Here is a 17,767-nt window from a genome sequence, read left to right on the forward strand (position 1 = left end):
GTTACTAATAAGATAATAAATAAATAATTCTAAACATAAAAAAGATAAAATAGTTTATCTTCAAGTCTTTCAAGTCTTGAGTGACTTGAAATTTTCAATAATTGAATCAGAACTAAATTTTTAACAATTTTTTTTAATGTAAATAACCAAACTATCCATCAGAAAATCGTCCTCCATTTTATTTCTTAGCTTTGTCTTCATTGCTGAAATCGGATAAAAAAGATAAAATAGTTTATAATGGTACTCTTCAAGTCTTGAGTGACTTGAAATTTTCAATAATTGAATCAGAACTAAATTTTTAACAATTTTTTTTAATGTAAATAACCAAACTATCCATCAGAAAATCGTCCTCCATTTTATTTCTTAGCTTTGTCTTCATTATTTTTATTGCTGAAAATGATCACTCTATAATAATTGTAGAAACTAAAAGAGTTAATATCAGACAAATTAATCTATCAATTAAGTAATACACCTTTGACTTTTTTGTTTTTGCTAAATATCTATACAATTCATGAATAGTTGATAAATTCTTCATTTCTGAATATTGACAAACATCAAGAATAACATGTTGAAGTTGAAAAAGCAAATTAATCTTCTCTTGCTCACTAAAGTCTTCGGAATAGAAATCTTAGCAATGTCAAAATTTTTGTAAACATCGTTAGGCATGAGAGTAGAGCTCAAATTTAGTAAATCCATTACTTGATCATTGAATCTACTATTCAACTCTTGTAATTACTTATCAATTGTGACTAAAAATATCTCCACTCTAAAATAATGCTCAATTATAATATGATCTTTTGGGTTGCATTTATTTACAGAGATAGGACACTGAGACAAAGGGCTGGAAGTGAGCCGAGCTGAGCCGAGCTAGACCAAGCTCAAGCTCGGCTCACCAAAATTGAGCTTGGCTCATGGCTCGGCTCATTAACAATCGAGCCTATTTCTTAAGCTCAAGCTCGGCTCACCAAAAGCTCACGAGCAGTATATATATAATATTAAAAGTATAGACTAGATGCATATAGGATATGTGTATTAATAATTATATATATAATCGAGCCAGCTCACGAGCTATTGAGCTGAGCTTATCCAAGCTCAAGCTCGGCTCATTTAATTTATGAGCTCAATTTCAGGCTTAAGCTTGGCTCACCAGCTCACGAGCTTAGCTTATCGAGCTATTAACGAGCCGAGCTCGAGCTGGCTCATAAGCTGGCTTGACTCACTTCCAGCCCTAGAGACAAGGACACAGAGACACAAAATCGTGTTTGACAGAGGAGACACATGGATAGAGACATTGTGTCCAGAGACACTGAATCAGTGTATTTTGTGTCTATCCTGACAGGAAGGACACATAGACACTAACAAGAGACACAACTTATTTTTCACTTTTTCTTTTATTATTCTTGTTAATTTTTCATAATTATATTTTTTATTATTATATTTTTCGTCTCAAATTTTTTGAATGAAAAAAATGAGAATAAATTGAATTTTCATAATTTGTTATAGTTTATCACCAAATAAAATACAAGAACACAAAATTTTGTGTCTCTGTCCTTTAAGGCAGCGTTTGGTTCATGTCCATGTCCACTAGAGACATGGACACGGTGGAATGTATACACTGTTTGTTTGTTGAGACACAAAATTTTGATGGACACGGTTACACACAGATATACATGAAATACATGTATTTTGTGTATCTCCTTCAAGCTGTGACACTGAGACATAACCGATGAGACACAAATTTTTTCAATTTTATCCCTAGTTATTTTTTAAAATTTTAATTTTATCCTTTACCCTATCTTCAGAACTCTCCCTCTTCTTCTCCAATTCATTCCACCTTCCAACCTCTGTTCTACCCCTGCCTTCTCCTTCCACCATTGTCACCGCCACCACTACCGGCATCGCCACCGCCTCCTTTCTTTGTCCGCCTCTCTTCCTCTTTTCTGCCTTCTCTCTCTTCTTCCGCCGCTGCCCTCATCTCCCTCTCAGCGTTGTTGCCGTCACCATCGTTGTGCCGCCTCCCTCTCGCCTTCCGTCATCCCCATCGTCGTGCCGCCTCCAGATCTGCCTTGGTTCGCCTCTCTTCTTCGTCGCTTGTGTCGATATTTCTGTTGCCTCGCCTTGCCTCAGATCTACATTCACCCACCTCCGTTGCCTCTTCCTGTATATAGATCTGTCTTCACCGCCTCCATATCTGTTTTTCAAATTGTACTTGTTTTTTGTATTTTTTTTATTATTCTTTTTCATTGGATATATTTTGTTCAAGTTTCTTTTTTTTCTTGGATCTCTGTTTTAATTTTTATATATAAAAAAATTATTGATTTCATAGTTATTTAGATTGAGGCTGAAAAATTAATGGCAGTGATGGTGGAAAGCAATATTGGTAGTGGTGTTGCAGTGATAAGGGTAAATATGATATTTAGTTAAGATCAATGTGTCTTGTACATCATTACTAAACATAGCAAAAAAAAATTGTGTATTTTGTGTCTATGTCTTACTGTGTATTTGTGTCTCAAAGACACTATCCAAACACTGCCTCTTGTCATGTTCTCATAAACAAACGCAACTTTGGTGACACGAACGTCGCCTTGCTACATAAGAAGCAATTAAATCAGAAATTAAAATATCATGTTGCTCACAAAATAATTTTACATTTGTCAATAATTCATCCCATTTGTCATCTCTCATATTTTGGATAAGTGTTTTTGTAGAATGAACTAATTGTACAACATTAACTATATCTTGAGACTGCTTTTGTAAAGTTTGACAAAGAACATCAGCTATTTCCATAATATCTTTCATCAAATGCAAGATCAATACAAACTCAAGTGAGGTCAGGGTATTGTAAGCACTATCTGCATCATCACGCCGAGAATAAGTTAATCCATCAACAATAATATTTTGTAAAACATTCAACGTTTCACCATACATATTTATCAAACTGCAAACAGAAGAGAAATTAGAACTCCATCAAGTATCACCTGCTCATTTCAAAGTACCAATTTGATTTGTCCCTTTACTAGTTTCAAGTTCGTCAATCTCTAATAAATGGGCAATTTTATCTGTCTTGACATCATGTAACTCATCATGTCGCTTACTAAAAGAACAAATGATGTTGACGGTGAAAGTCAATTAAAAAAAAAACTTATGCACATGAATAACTTCTCTAGATGCAGTAACTAATGCAAGTTATAATCGATGAGCAAAACATTGAATATAATAAGTATAAGGACAATCTTTAAGAATAACTAGAATGAGACCCGCGCGATGCGCGGACGGTAAATTAATGATAGTATATAATAAATATTAAAAATGATTATGTTTTGTAGAATTAAATTAAATATGTGTAAACTAAAGTTAAATTTAAAAGGTGTTATTGTTAGAGTTGTTGTTTTTTTTTGTGTGTTGTAGATTCTTGTAAAGGCATATTTTTTATGAATTGTTGAGTTGTATGCACTTTCTATTGTGTTGTTTGTTCCATCTTGTTGGGACAACCGCGGGGAGCTCTCAACCATCGGAGAGACTTCGGGGAGGAATCAAGGTGGAGATTGTTAGGATTTGGTTGAATTAGTCCTACATTGCTTAGGATAGCAAATGGAGTGGGTGGCCTAGGCTATAAATATGGAGAACTTAGCCTCATATTTATAGCCTAGGCCACCCACTCCATTTGCTATCCTAAGCAATGTGGGACTAATTCAACCAAATCCTAACAATCTCTACCTTGATTGAAATAGTCACACATCTTCAGCTTCCATAGTCAACACCGACAATTCTTTGCTGCCATTGTCTATACCGACAATCGTAGTTCAGAGAACTATCATACTCCACCATGAAAGTATACTCACTTGGAATTAGACCACTCCAAGCATTTCGCCTTGGTACAGATCGAAACCTTGCTGAAAATTCATGGTGCAACTTCCAAATTGGCTTTTCCTGGAAGTTCTTCAGCCATTGACATAACTCCGCCACACACCTTGCATCTCAATGCCAACCAATGCCCGTGTGCAATTGTGGACCCGATTGCCACAACTTATCCTTATCCATGGCAGTGCGGCAATACCATGAGGATACTTCTTATCTTCTAGAGAACATCATCTTCTCTCATAGAGAGAGCAATATTGCAAGTATCAGATTGAGAGTCTTTTTCTGAAACCGCATTACCTGGACAATTTCTCTTTACATTCCCAGGCTTTCCACATTTCCAGCATGTTACAGTCCTTCCACGATTTCCTTTTCCATAATTGTCACTTCTAGCTACAAGCGCCAAATCTGATGAAGTGCTACCCTCATTTTTCATTCTTCTTTCTTCAGCAATGAGCTTACTGGCAACTTCTTCAAAATTCAGAGTTTCATTCCCATACATTAAAACAGGTTTGATATACTCATAGGAAGAAGGAAGAGACAATATGAGCCTCGGTGCCTTATCTTCATCATCAATTTTCACTCCAATTGCCTCTAATTCAGAGACAATACCATTGATAGCACTAAGATGGTCGGAGATTTTCACATTGTGATCCATGCGTAGATTATAGAACTGCTCCTTCAATAACAACCGATTTGAGATGCTCTTTGCCTGATACAACCCTTCGAGTTTATCCCAAAGTTCCTTGACTGTTTTCATTCCTTGCACGTTTGCAAGAACATTCTTAGCCAAACACAGGCGAATAGCACTTGCAGCTCTCAAATCTAGTTCCTCCCATTCTTCATCCTTCATACCAGAGATCTTCTCCTTCAACACCTTGTGCAAACCTGATTGTATCAACACATCCTTGACTTGTATTTGCCACAAGCCAAAATTGATTCTTCCATCAAATTTCTCTATTTCAAGCTTCATAGCACTTGAATATCCTGACATTGTTGCAACCGTATACTGGAATAGTATAACTCAACTGTAGACCGTGCACTAGGAAGGGTCTCCAGAAAAGAGAGGTGGGTCACAATGGACACACTTAAATACCAAGTCTTTCCTTAGCCAGAACCTTTCCAAACTGTACTCTCACAGTGTCACACTGCCTTCCAGCAACAACAACAGCAACCAAAGATCAACCTCAAGCCACAGGACAAAATTTTTTTCTAATGTGGAAGGTCAAACTAGGCTGCAACCCCACCAAACCGAAGCTCTGATACCACATGTTGGGAATAATACACCATTCCCCCTTGAGAAAATACCTTTCACAGAGAAATAAAATAGACACAATCACAACACATCTTTGCATGTATGTTCTTCTTCCGAAGATATATCTTGAATTTGTATGGGTTTTTTTCTTCTTACTCTCTTGATGTGCATGCAGTTTTCTAATGACATCTACAATAAAAAGAATAAAAATGTGTAGAATTTTTTTTAAATAAGTTATTTTTAATAAAAATAATTGAAATAGTATAAAGTGAAATTACCTGTTTCTTTGACCCACTCTGTGATAATGTCTCAAGTGATACAAATTCAAAATAGAGTTGGAAAATGTTCAATTTAAAAATATAATAAATATGTTTGTTTTGTATCTTTTCATCTAATACAATCATTTCTAAGCAAAGAAACTTTTCTTCATTAATGTTTTGCATAGACGAACCACACGAACTTTGATAAACCAATTGTCTATTTATTTGGTGATATGATATTATCCAAAGAATGATATTCTATTGAGTAAGTTTGAGATGTTGTGTAGTGCAAAAATAAATTTCTTGTCATAAGTGACTTATATAAGTAGGTCAAATAGTATGGACTTTAAATATTTATAACGTAAAATTTATTATGATTAATAGATTATTATGACATTTGTAATATGGATGTTTATTATATTTAATGAGTTATTAATAAATTAATTATTGGGGTTATAAATTTATTATATTGTTTATAATGGTAAAATATAATAAATATAGGGATATGGATTCTTGTAGGTTACAAATTTGGTTAGACGCTATTAATTTTTAATTATTGTCATTGGTAATTATGCAGCCTAATTTGCATATATTTCTATTACATATATTTTTTTTGTATATTTTATTTTTTTGTTGATTTGGAAATAATAGTTGATTTGACAAAAAATTAGTGGTTGATTCTAAAATATTGCCAAGTAAGCGATGTTGCTGACATGATATTAGTAGGAAGAGAAATGTGTCTTAAAAATAACGTGGATAAACTTATGTATCTATTTTTATATATTAATAATAGATGCTTGTAATCCATTTCATTCTCCTCTCATGTTGCTGGCATCATCATATCCTTGACCACGAATATTAGAGACATCAAGACCATGTCGAGAAAGAATGTCACACAATTCATGTTTCAGAGTTAATGATGTAGTATTTTTAACATATACAAGATTAAGAAAACGCTCTTGAATAAAATCATATATATCAACAAATCTCAAAACAAGTGCCATTTGTTCTTTTTTGGATTCATTACGAGCTTCATCTACTATAATACAAAATTTAGAATCCCCAATTTCTTCACAAATATGATTTCTTGTAAAATCCGATCAAACCATAATTAAATAAATAATAAATTAAATATGAGCGAATATGATTAGGAAATTTATCAATCGAAATTTGATAATTTAAATATGATATTTAGACTCAGTGAATTTTTCTGAGTCGGAAAACATATTTTTCTACGTAAAAACGCGCACTGAAATTTGACTAGCAGTAACGGTTGAGATCTGTCCGGTACTACAGCTGAATAAATTAATTATAAGTGAATAAGGTTAGGAAATTAGAAATTATATTTTGGGAAGCTAGAAATATTTAAAATACGATTTAAAACTCTAATTTTAAAGGTTTTGGTCCAAAATTGAGCCAACGGGCTAAACCAAGTAAACCGGACCCAAGACCCAATATATATGGCCTTATTAAGGCCATTCAGCAGCCACAACTCCCCCATTTTGTGTGTTTCACATTGAAGAGAAGAGAAGGAAGAAGAGAGAAAAGCCTAACCCTCATTGAAACTTCAAACCACCATAACTTGAGCTACGGAGCTCCAATCGACGAGCCATTTGCGATTACGCGTCACTCTTCTCCTCTTCTTCAATTCTATTTAGGTATTGTGGTGAGTATTTCATTCTTCTTTGTCCAGTTTCAATTTTTCCCTCTGAAAACGTGATTGGTTATGGGTGTTGAGTGATTTTATGATTTTGGTTATTTAGGAGTATTCTAGTATGCGCTATGGGTGATATTCATCAACCAATTTCGTGGGTTAAGGTAAAAAACCCTCCAACCCTTGTGATTTATCAATTTCATGAATCCTAGGTTGATTATAAGTGTGAAAATTGATTATGTTAGAGTATTGGATAATTTTGATGCACAATTGGAATATTAATATTGCTTGTGGGACTTTGGTGAGGCTTGGAGTTAAGGGTTGGTAGAGACTTCCAAGAAGAAGCTCAATTATTTTGGCTACAAGAGGTACAGTTTAAGTTTCATTTAAGTACCGTGTGGTGTGATGAGAATTCCTAGGCTAGATGTCTCTAGGATTAGGTTTGGATTACGTAAATGGTTGGTATTAATATGTATAGTTGATGTGTTATGTAAATTAATGATTGAGTTGAGAATTGTGTGAACTTGCATGTTTGGTGTGTTGAGAAATTTGATAAAATTGGATAATGATTAACGGTTTGTGAAATATGTATTGAATTGTGAATTTGGGCCGGAGGCCAGAAAAGGTACGCACAGTAGGTATATGGTTGGTGATTGGTGATTGAATGAATGATAGTGATATATAAGTGTTTGAGTATAAGGTTTTGTTGATTATTGAACTTGAAAGCTTGGATGCTGCTTGAATTGAATTATTGAGCTAAGATTGATGAAAATAGAGAATTGATGTGTGGTGGATTGAATAAGGAAGTTGGAATGTGGTTCAGGTTGAATTGGTAAAGTTTTGGTTGGATTAGAAGAGGTTTGAAAAGAGTATGTCTTGAAAATTGAGGTTTGTCAAAGTTTTGGTAAAAATGAGTTTTAGGCCAACTTTGACGGATCATAACTTGAGCCTCAAAGCTTAAAATTGAATGAAACTTATCTTAAATTAAAGATGACTTTGAGGGATTTAAATTGATATAAAGTTTGTAGAAAATGGATTTTTGTAGAAGAAGTTATGACCGTTTAAAATTTGGTGTCAAAATCTGAATTTTGTGATGTTGCAGAATTTTATGATTTCTGTTTTGTGTGCGCACGCACACACAGGATATGGCTGCTGTTGGGAGCGCTAGCATGCCCTGTGCGCACACACAACCAACGAAGTTTTGTAAACTGTACGCACGCACAGACCTGTGCGCCCGCACACGCTGGGAAGTGCGTTCTGTTAGGGGTGTTCGCACGTTCTGTGTGTACACTCAATAATGAAAATTTTACTTTCTGTGCGTACGCACAGCCTTGTGCGCACGCACACTTTCTGAAAATTCTTCTGGGCGTGCGTACGCACAACCCTGTGCGCATGCACACTGCCCTGTTTTTCAAAAAAAAAACTTTATTTTTAACTATTTTACTTTTCCGACAAGCTTGCAACCTTCCGTAACACTTACTTAAGACCTTTTTACCAGTTTTAGGGTATTGAATCAAGGGTGAGAATAGTAAAAGAATAAAAGGGGTAATTATGGTTATGATTTTAGAGGACGGTGACTTAAGCTTGGTAAGTTTTGTGGATGAAATAAGAAGAGAATTAACGATGAATCGTGAAAATGATGATGATTATGAGATTGATAAAGAGAATGATGATGATTATGAGATTGTTGATGAGAATGATAACGATTAAGAGATTGATATTGAATATGAACCTGATTGTGTACACCTGCTTGGGTAGATACAGTGGCATTGATCCACTTGCTCTGGGACATGGTGAGATATACCTGCCTGGGTAGATGCAGTGGAGTGATTCTGCTTACTCTGGGTTTGGTTTGAAATTCCTGGGGTAGATGCAGTGGTTAGCCCCTACTTGCTCCCAGTCGAGTTTGAATTGAGATTTGTGAAATTATCTGAGTTTCGGATTTCCTTGGGTAGATGCAGTGGGTCGGCTCCACTTGCTCCAGATTGAGATCCGAGATTCTGTTGACCCTGCGTCGTAAGATGTGGCCGGACACTTATACCTTTCCAGATGAGCTCTCCCCGATAGATATTTTATTTTGATTTTTGAGCTTGGGGATGCGCGCTCGCAGGGACTGTCCAATGGTTAGCTACCAGGACATGTCCGGTTGGCTTTTGTAACCGACAGATGATATCATCGGCCATAGGACAGGCATTCATTATTTTGCATATGTTTGATTTGTTTTGGTGGTTTGCCTAATTGTATATGCCATATTATGTGATTATGTGCTATTTGCCTTACTTGAATCTACTTGTGTATTACTTGTCTACATTGCTTGTGTTTGTACAACTGAGAGGTCTCTCATGCTGGTGTCGGCTGACGCTGAGGGCTGTTCTTGTTGAAATGGAATAATGATATGATTAATTTAAAATGATGATTATTGAATGAGGTAATTTGAGCTCCCTGGGTAGACGCAGTGAAGTGATTTCACTTGCTCCAGGTGAGGATATGAGGTATTGATATAGGATCGGTGAGACAGAATAGCTGGTGATGGTTTTGTTTATGATTTTGATTCTGATTTGTTGGAGAGTTAGAAAGTTGGGAAGCATGAGGAAGATGAATTAGATTTAGCATTCCCTTATGATAGTTGCCTATTTATGGATTAGCGAGAACATAGGATGAATATTTGGTGAAAGGAAGTTTAGGATGCTTAGTGAGTTTTTATTATAATGCATTGTATTTATTTGGCACTTTTACACTGGGAACCCATGGGTCGGGGGTTCTCATTCCGTATATATCTCTTGTTTTTCAGATGCAGGTCTAGGTGCTCAGCAGTGAGTTGTGGTTTGTCTGAAAGACGGCGGAGACCTCTAAGATCTCTTATTTACTTTTGCTTAAATTCTCTCCGCCTTCGTTTTTAAAGAACTCATGCTATGTATTTAATCCTTTTGAAAACTTGCTTATAGAGGCCCTTGTGTATCATTTGGAAGAGATTAGGAGATATGGTTGTCAAACTGCTTTTATACTGTACCCTAGCCGACCTAAACTTCGCGGGTCATGACTAGTGGCTAATTATTTATGTTATATATCTATATTTTGTTTGATCTTATTCTTCTCGACGGAATTATCTTTATATCGTCTCAGTTCACGCTTTACCTTCTTTTTGTCGATACGTGAACGCTACGACTTCGCGATTTTATTTTACTCCTTTTCAAGCTTCTCGATTAATACTCCTTTCAATTATACTTATAACTATGTATTAAAAATCCACCTTGAGAGTCATACCACCTTATTATCATTGACTTATGACTCGAGCATAAGGATTTGAAATATTAGGGTGTTACATTTCTCGCGTTGTTTGAGAGAATATGTAAGAATTCTTTTTTAATTTGATGTGAAGTATACTTAGCATTATATGGAGCATTTTCTAACAAAATTTTTGCAACTTCATCACTATAAGATACTATGAGTTTTTATCATTTCAAGAAAATTACCTTGATTTTTTTATTCTGGTGTTTCATCATGGCCTTTGAAAGCACAGGCTTGAAATGTAAGCCAAGAAGTTGCATCAATTGAGAATTTTAGACGCAATCGATTCCTTTGAATTTCCTTAGAAGTATGATCTTTAATTACATTTTGGATGTGACTTGCTTGATTTAGTAAGTCTAGACATGTTCCAACTGCATTATTGTGTGGTGAGCAAAGATCTCCAATATGCTTAAGAAAAGCACATTTCACTCCATCATTAACTTTTTTTCAACTTCTAAATTCTTTACTAATAAAAATATTTGACCCATTACATCTGGAGTTTTTGCTACCAAATAACAAAATAAACAGCATCTTCAAAAGGTAAATACTCTAACCATGAAGGAAAAATACCAAACCAAACATATTGAAATCGTCTTGGATGCTTCGTAACAGATAGAGGATAATTGTCAAGATGCTTTTGATATGAACCCCATTTAAAATAAGCTCGTCTAACCTCATCTCTCTGGTTTAGGTGATATTGTCAAATTTGAAGCCGTTTTCCAGGGTCTTATTCCAAAGAATTAAGGTCAAACTCATCAGATGCAACTCTTTTTACTTTTGAAGGTTGTATCTCACTTTCTTCTTGATTCATTGAAGTAAAAGAATTATGTACAATTGTTGATATTGAAGAAGTTATATTTTTTTCTTCTTGAACGTTAGCCCTCCTCTTAAAAAATGCATCAATTCTTTGATTTTTCATCATTATAATTATACAAAAAGTTGAATATGTATCATGTAAAATATATAAAAAAAAAATAGAAAGATAAATATTAAAATTTATAATACTGATTGAATATTATTTTTAGTAAAAAAAAACATTCAGTAAAAAAATTAACAAATATAAAATAACACTAAATTAAATAAATAAAAATACCTAATTTTTTATAATATTTTTGCGTGCTTTTGATTTTAATTTGAACAACAAAGACAATCAGCTGTGTTTTGTCTTGATTTTTTAAACAAAAGGAAGAGAGATTTTGTTTTTTTAATAGAGGAAAGGAAACATTTTATGAATAGAGAAAAGGGAAGGCAAGGGAGCTTCGAATAGAGGCAACTAGCAAGAGAAGAGGTGAAGTTTAAATTGGGATACTTCATGTTAAAGTTAAGATGCTAAGCCAATTGAACTACAATTTTTTTTAATAAAAGTATTATTAATTTTTNACCAGCCACCACCACCACCACCTCCTTCAATCCTCCTCATTCTCATCTTTTTCCTCCTCCTCCTTCTTTTCTTATTTGATTTCTTCTTTTCTTTCTTTCTTTCTTTCTTTCTTTTTTCTTCTCATCTTTCATTGTCATCGTCGTCGTCATCATCTTCTTCTTCTTAGTTAAATATCACACAATTAAAAAATTTCTTGTGTTATGGTTAAAAAATTTCGATGTCAAAATTAAAAAACTTCTTATGTCACGGTTAAAAAATTTTGATGCTATTTTTTGTTAAATTCTGCATAACTTAAAATAACACCTCCTCCTCCTCCTCTTTTTCTTCTTCAATTTAATATCATACAATCAATATAATTTAATGTTAACAAAAAATATCATTTAGTTTGAAATGACATAAAAATTTGAGGTAAATAAAACAAAAAATCTTTAAAGAATCACAAGTTCAAAATATTAACTCACTCAATAAACAAAATACATTCAAAGATGTTTTAGAACAAAAAATATATCAATTTGTTATAAATAACACAAAAATAGCTGAACTTCTTATACATGAATTCAATATCACCTAACTAGTTCAATGATAAAAGAGTATATTATTTAGTTAAAAATGGCACGGTTAAGAAATTTCTATGTCACGGTTGGAAAATTTCGATGTCAAAATTAAAAATTTTCTTGTGTCACGATTAAAAAGCAAGTTTCGGTGCTATTTTCTGATAAATTTTGCATAAATAAAAACTCTTTCTCATCTTCTTCTTCAGTTTAATACCACACAATTAATTCAGTGACAATAAAACACATCATTTAATTAGAAATGACACAGAAATTTTTGGTAAATAACACCGAAATCTTTAAAGAATCACAAGTTCAAAATCTTAACTCATTCAACCAACAAAATACATTCAAATATGTTTTAGAATAAAAAATACATCAATTTATTATAAATGACACAAAAAATGAGTAAATCTCTTATATATGAATTCAATACCACCTAACTATTTCAATGATAAAAAAATATATTATTTAATTGAAAATGACACGATTAAAATATTCTGATGTCAAAATTAAGAAACTTCTTGTGTCACAAGTACAAAATTTCGGTACTATTTTCTGATAAATTCTGCATAACTCAAAACTCTTTTTTTTTTCTTCTTCTTCTTTCACCATATTAACAAGATTCTATGTCACGGTTAAAAAATTTTGGTGTTCAAAGTTGAGAAATTTTTTGTGTCACGGTTAAAAAATTTTGATGTTATTTTCTGATAAATTTTGCATAATTCAAAACTTGTCCTCCTCTTCTTTTTTTTCATCATCATCATTTTCTTCTTCTTTTATTATTCATCTTCTCCTTCTTGTTTTACCTTCTCATAATTCTTCTTGTTTTACGTTTTTAATATGAATAAAATAAATAAATATATATATATAATACTACAAAATTACCGAAAAGATAAAGGAGGAGGAAAAAAACCGCAACAACAGTAGCAGCAATAAAAGAACGACTATAAAAAAAATACATGCGAAGAAGAAAGTATTAGCGCGGGACATCCATGTTAGTGGGAGTTATAGCATGTCTAACACACTTTCACTAATAAAAATAATTTTTGTTGGATTTAGACTAATTTAATTAAATTTAATTACCAAAAAATCTTAAATGTATAATAAAACTTTAAAATTATATTCTTCTTGTTAGAAATAAGAGACTGAGAGAGTAATCTGAAAAGTGTATTATTGAGTGTGATCAAAGGTACAATATACAAGGGGTATTTATAGGTGCTAAATGAATCAGAGTAATAAAGGCATAGAATCCTATAATTAATATACAGATATACTATATAAATATAGACGATACTAATTGGTCTAAATTGATGCTAATGATTCTCTAACATCTCTCCTCAAACTCAAGTGGGAGCTAAGGATACCAACTTGAATTTGGATAACAAAGTCCAAAAATGAGTCGGGTGATGAGCTTTCGTGAAGATATCAGCAATCTGATCTAGTGTTCCAACAGCAATGAGACGAACAGCATCAATAAGGATACGTTGCCGAACAAAGTGACAATCAATCTCAATGTGTTTGGTGCGTTCATGAAACACATCATTATGGGTGATCTGAATAGCACTGCGGTTATCACAAAAAACATCAGTAGGGGACGACTGAGGAGCACCCAGATCTTCGAGAAGCCAACGAACCAAGAAAACTTCAGCAGTGGTGTCAGCGAGGGCATGGTACTCAGCTTCTGTGCTTGAGCGTGCACTGAACGTTTGCTTCTTAGTACGCCAAGAAATGAGAGCGTCACCAAGAAACAAACAGTAACCAGTAGTAGAACGATAATCAGTGGGATCACCAGCCCAATCAGCATCGGAGTAAACCTGAAGAGACAAAGAGGAATGGACAGAAAAATAAAGGCCATGAAATAGAGTGCCTTTGATGTAGCGAAGAATGCGAAGAACTGCCGCATAGTGAGTAGTACGAGGAGCTGACAAGAACTGGCTAAGTACATGAACCGGATAGGCGATGTCTGGTCGGGTGACAGTTAAGTAGACGAGACCGCCAACTAACTGTCGATAGAGAGTCGGATTATCCAAAACAGTGCCATCCATAAGGGTAAATCGAACATTAGGCTCAAGAGGACACTATAAGAAAAAGCAATATTTGTAACAAAAAAAATTGTTACAAAAAATTGAAATTTTGAAACAAAAAAGGGGCCGTTGCAGTATGTCCCGTTACAAAAAGTTTTTGTAACAAAAAATAAAACTGTTACAATTCAAGGTAATGTTTTGTAACAAATTTTTCTGATACAAAAAACCAAAAGCCGTTACAAAAGTGATAACAAATTTTGATCTTCAAAATATTTTTTGTGACAATATATTTTTTTCTCTCATAAAATTTTGTTACAAAATGTAACTTGATTTTGTAATATTTTTTTTTCTTTAGTTACAAAATACTATTTATTTTGTAATAATTTTTTTAATACAAATTACACGCATAATTTGCCAAATTATATTATTTTTTAATTAATTAATATATTAACTAATTTACTCAGCAAGTCAACATTCATATAATATATAATAACATAAATAGTTCAAATATCTTTTATTTAACTAAGATTGTTTTATAAATCTTCAACATATAAACTCTAAAGTACAAACTAACAAGACACATTGAAAAACTCTAATGAACTAGATAGATACATATGACAAGAAAAGCAAGGAATTATAAATCTCCAAAATATAAACTACAAATTACAAACTCCATCATGTTCATAATTCTTCTTTCTCATGGAGAAGCTTCTAATAAGTGCCACACACCTGAAAAGACGACCAACAATAACAATATGATGTCAATTAATGCAATTCTAAAAAATTGTCCAGAAAATTTGAGCTTTACTATCTCTAGTACCTATAGTTTCAAATTATTCAGTTAGCACAAATATGTGAGGAAATTACATAGCCAACATAACCAAACGGTTCAACTCAAATTAAATGAGACCTGCAACATTGAAAACAAGACGCTTTGCAGAGCATGGTTCTTCATGTCCTGTCACCTAAGGTTTGAAGCTCCATGAACAATGGCAGAGTTTTGCCAGTATCAACAATCTACTGAAATTCAAAACCCTATTGCATTACCAACCAAAGGCATAAGCACATGCAAAATCAAAGCATCAATATCCTCATCATATAAACTATATACCCATCCTAAATTTTTCATTCAACAAAAAAAAAATTAATATACTTGGCAAAGGAACAAAAAAATTTACAGCAACAAAAGATTTAGTTAAGTGATTGTTTAAGCAACACAACAACAAATTCAACTATTCAAGTATTAAACTCAACCCAGTGATGTTATCCAGCAACAAAATTCAACTCCGTGATGTTATCCAGTAACAAAAAAATTTGCTCAGGTTCAGCAATAATTCTAAAATACCAAATACTACTACAGCAACAACAACCACCACCAGTCCATCATCATAAAATTCTAATTTCAAGCCCGTGAAAGTGGCATAATAAGTCATTATTTGAATACTTGTTATTAATTTGTCCCTCTATATATAGGAAAAAATATTTTTTTTATTATCTCTCTCTTGTCTGATTAAAGTCTTTACATACACATCTCATGTTTTTTTTTTCAAAAAAAAAAGTATTTCAATAACTAAATATTTCATTTTCATTATTTCATACACTATTAGTGAAAAAAAATAGATAATAATGCTATAAAATTAGTATAATTTATTATTTTTTAAAACAGAGAAGAGAAAGATAAGAAATTGCAAGGGACTAACAGAATTACTATTCTCTATGAGTAAATTTTGAAAAAGACCCTTCCAAAACAAAATATATATAGATAATCTACTGTAATTTTCATATAATAATAATATGTGTGATATTTAAATAAAAAATAAAAATAAAAACTTTCATAATCATCCACATGCTGTTTGAATGATAGTAATGTCTTTAGACTAACTATTAAGGCCATTAAAGCCATTCATCCTACCCAAAATTATTTATGCCTCTTAATTTGAAGAACAGTAAGACACACACTTATAAGTACACTTGTTACTGTAGAAAAAGATAAGCTAAAGACAATTAAGTTTTAACTTTTAACTCCGTTCACTCTTTAATTCTTCTATCTTTAGATATCAACTGTATTGTTACATTATTAATTCAGTTTGGGCTTATTAAGTAAAAAACTAAACACACAAGGTTTCACTATATATTAAAACCCCAGAAATTCTAAAGAACTCCAGCCGTTGTTTGCAGGTATAATTATATTCAACCAATTCAAACTTCAAAATTAATGCAAGGCAAGTAAACAATAGATTCTATCATAACTTACCTCACCAGCACCAACAAGGATATATGATCCTACAGTTACATCATGCATAGGAACACTCTTGTACGCTAAGTTGAATGTATTAGGAAGCTTATCACCACTGGTGTCAAGAACAAGTGCAAACTCCAGCCGTTGGTTGCAGGTATAATTATATTCAACCAATTCAAACTTCAAAATTAATGCAAGGTGGGTAAACAATAGATTCTATCATAACTTACCTCACCAGCACCAACAAGAATATATGATCCTACAGTTACATCATGCACAAGAACACTCTTGTATGCCAAGTTGAATGTATTAGGAAGCTTATCACCACTGGTGTCAAGAACAAGCGTAAACTCAGGATGATTCTCTTTCAACTCTGAAATTGACACTGAAAGTCTGAAAGAACTGGGTCAAAGGGAGCTCACCTAGGAAACTGACCAACTGAACTAATGGCTGAAACAAGAAGATCCCCACCACCATCACTTAAGGGAGCAGATGCTGGTTCTGTCTGCTTCTGCAATTCACCATAATGGTATAAAAACAGCAACAAATCAACCTTAAATACTAATAATCAGAAAAATAAAAGCATCAATCAACCACTAAACCTACATATATTACAATGTATCAACAAAATTTGAATGATCTACCAACAAAATTTAGAAGGATGGTGTTTCTGATGGTATATTTGATGAAGCCATCTAGAACAACAATAATATAAAACAACAATATATTACACTATTGAATAATCTGCCTGAATCAACAAAATTACAATCAACAAAATATAATCAACAACAATAAAGAATATGTTAGTACACGGCAGAATTGCTTGACTCCAAAACAAGAAAAGTAAGGTTGATAAGTAGAAATTGGTTAGAAATTGATTTGATAAGTTACAGATCTGGTTAGTTCTCATCTCAACGTTTCTTATCATACATTGTAAAACCCTTATATAATCGACACTTTAATCAGTTCCTTAGTTAATTAAATTATAACCCAATGAGGCAATAAGTAAATAACTGAATAAATAAAAAATTAAAAAATACCTGACAAGAGGGAGACCAAGCACGGCGAAGCAGAGTCTAGCAAGGGGAAGGCAGCAGCGACGGTGAGCCATGCCGGACGATGGCGCGACGACAACGACGACGACGCGAGACGCTGTCACGCAGAGGAGGCGACGACCCAGGAAGGAGATACACAAGGGCCGACGCAAGAGTCACGAGACGAAGCAGAGTAGCCCAACGGCGACGCATCAGTGGT

The 17,767-nt window shown here is 33.3% G+C and overlaps 1 long non-coding RNA gene across 1 annotated transcript; it reads right to left on the reverse strand.

The window, feature by feature from the left end:
* LOC110269997 lies at nucleotides 14,791-16,647 on the reverse strand. The gene is made up of 2 exons (XR_002358929.1): nucleotides 16,529-16,647; nucleotides 14,791-15,003 (listed from the first exon to the last, which is right to left on the reverse strand). It is a non-coding gene; the product is annotated as an uncharacterized LOC110269997 (long non-coding RNA).

Source organism: Arachis ipaensis, chromosome B03 (assembly GCF_000816755.2).
Source record: "Arachis ipaensis cultivar K30076 chromosome B03, Araip1.1, whole genome shotgun sequence".
NCBI classification, from domain to species: Eukaryota; Viridiplantae; Streptophyta; class Magnoliopsida; order Fabales; family Fabaceae; genus Arachis; species Arachis ipaensis.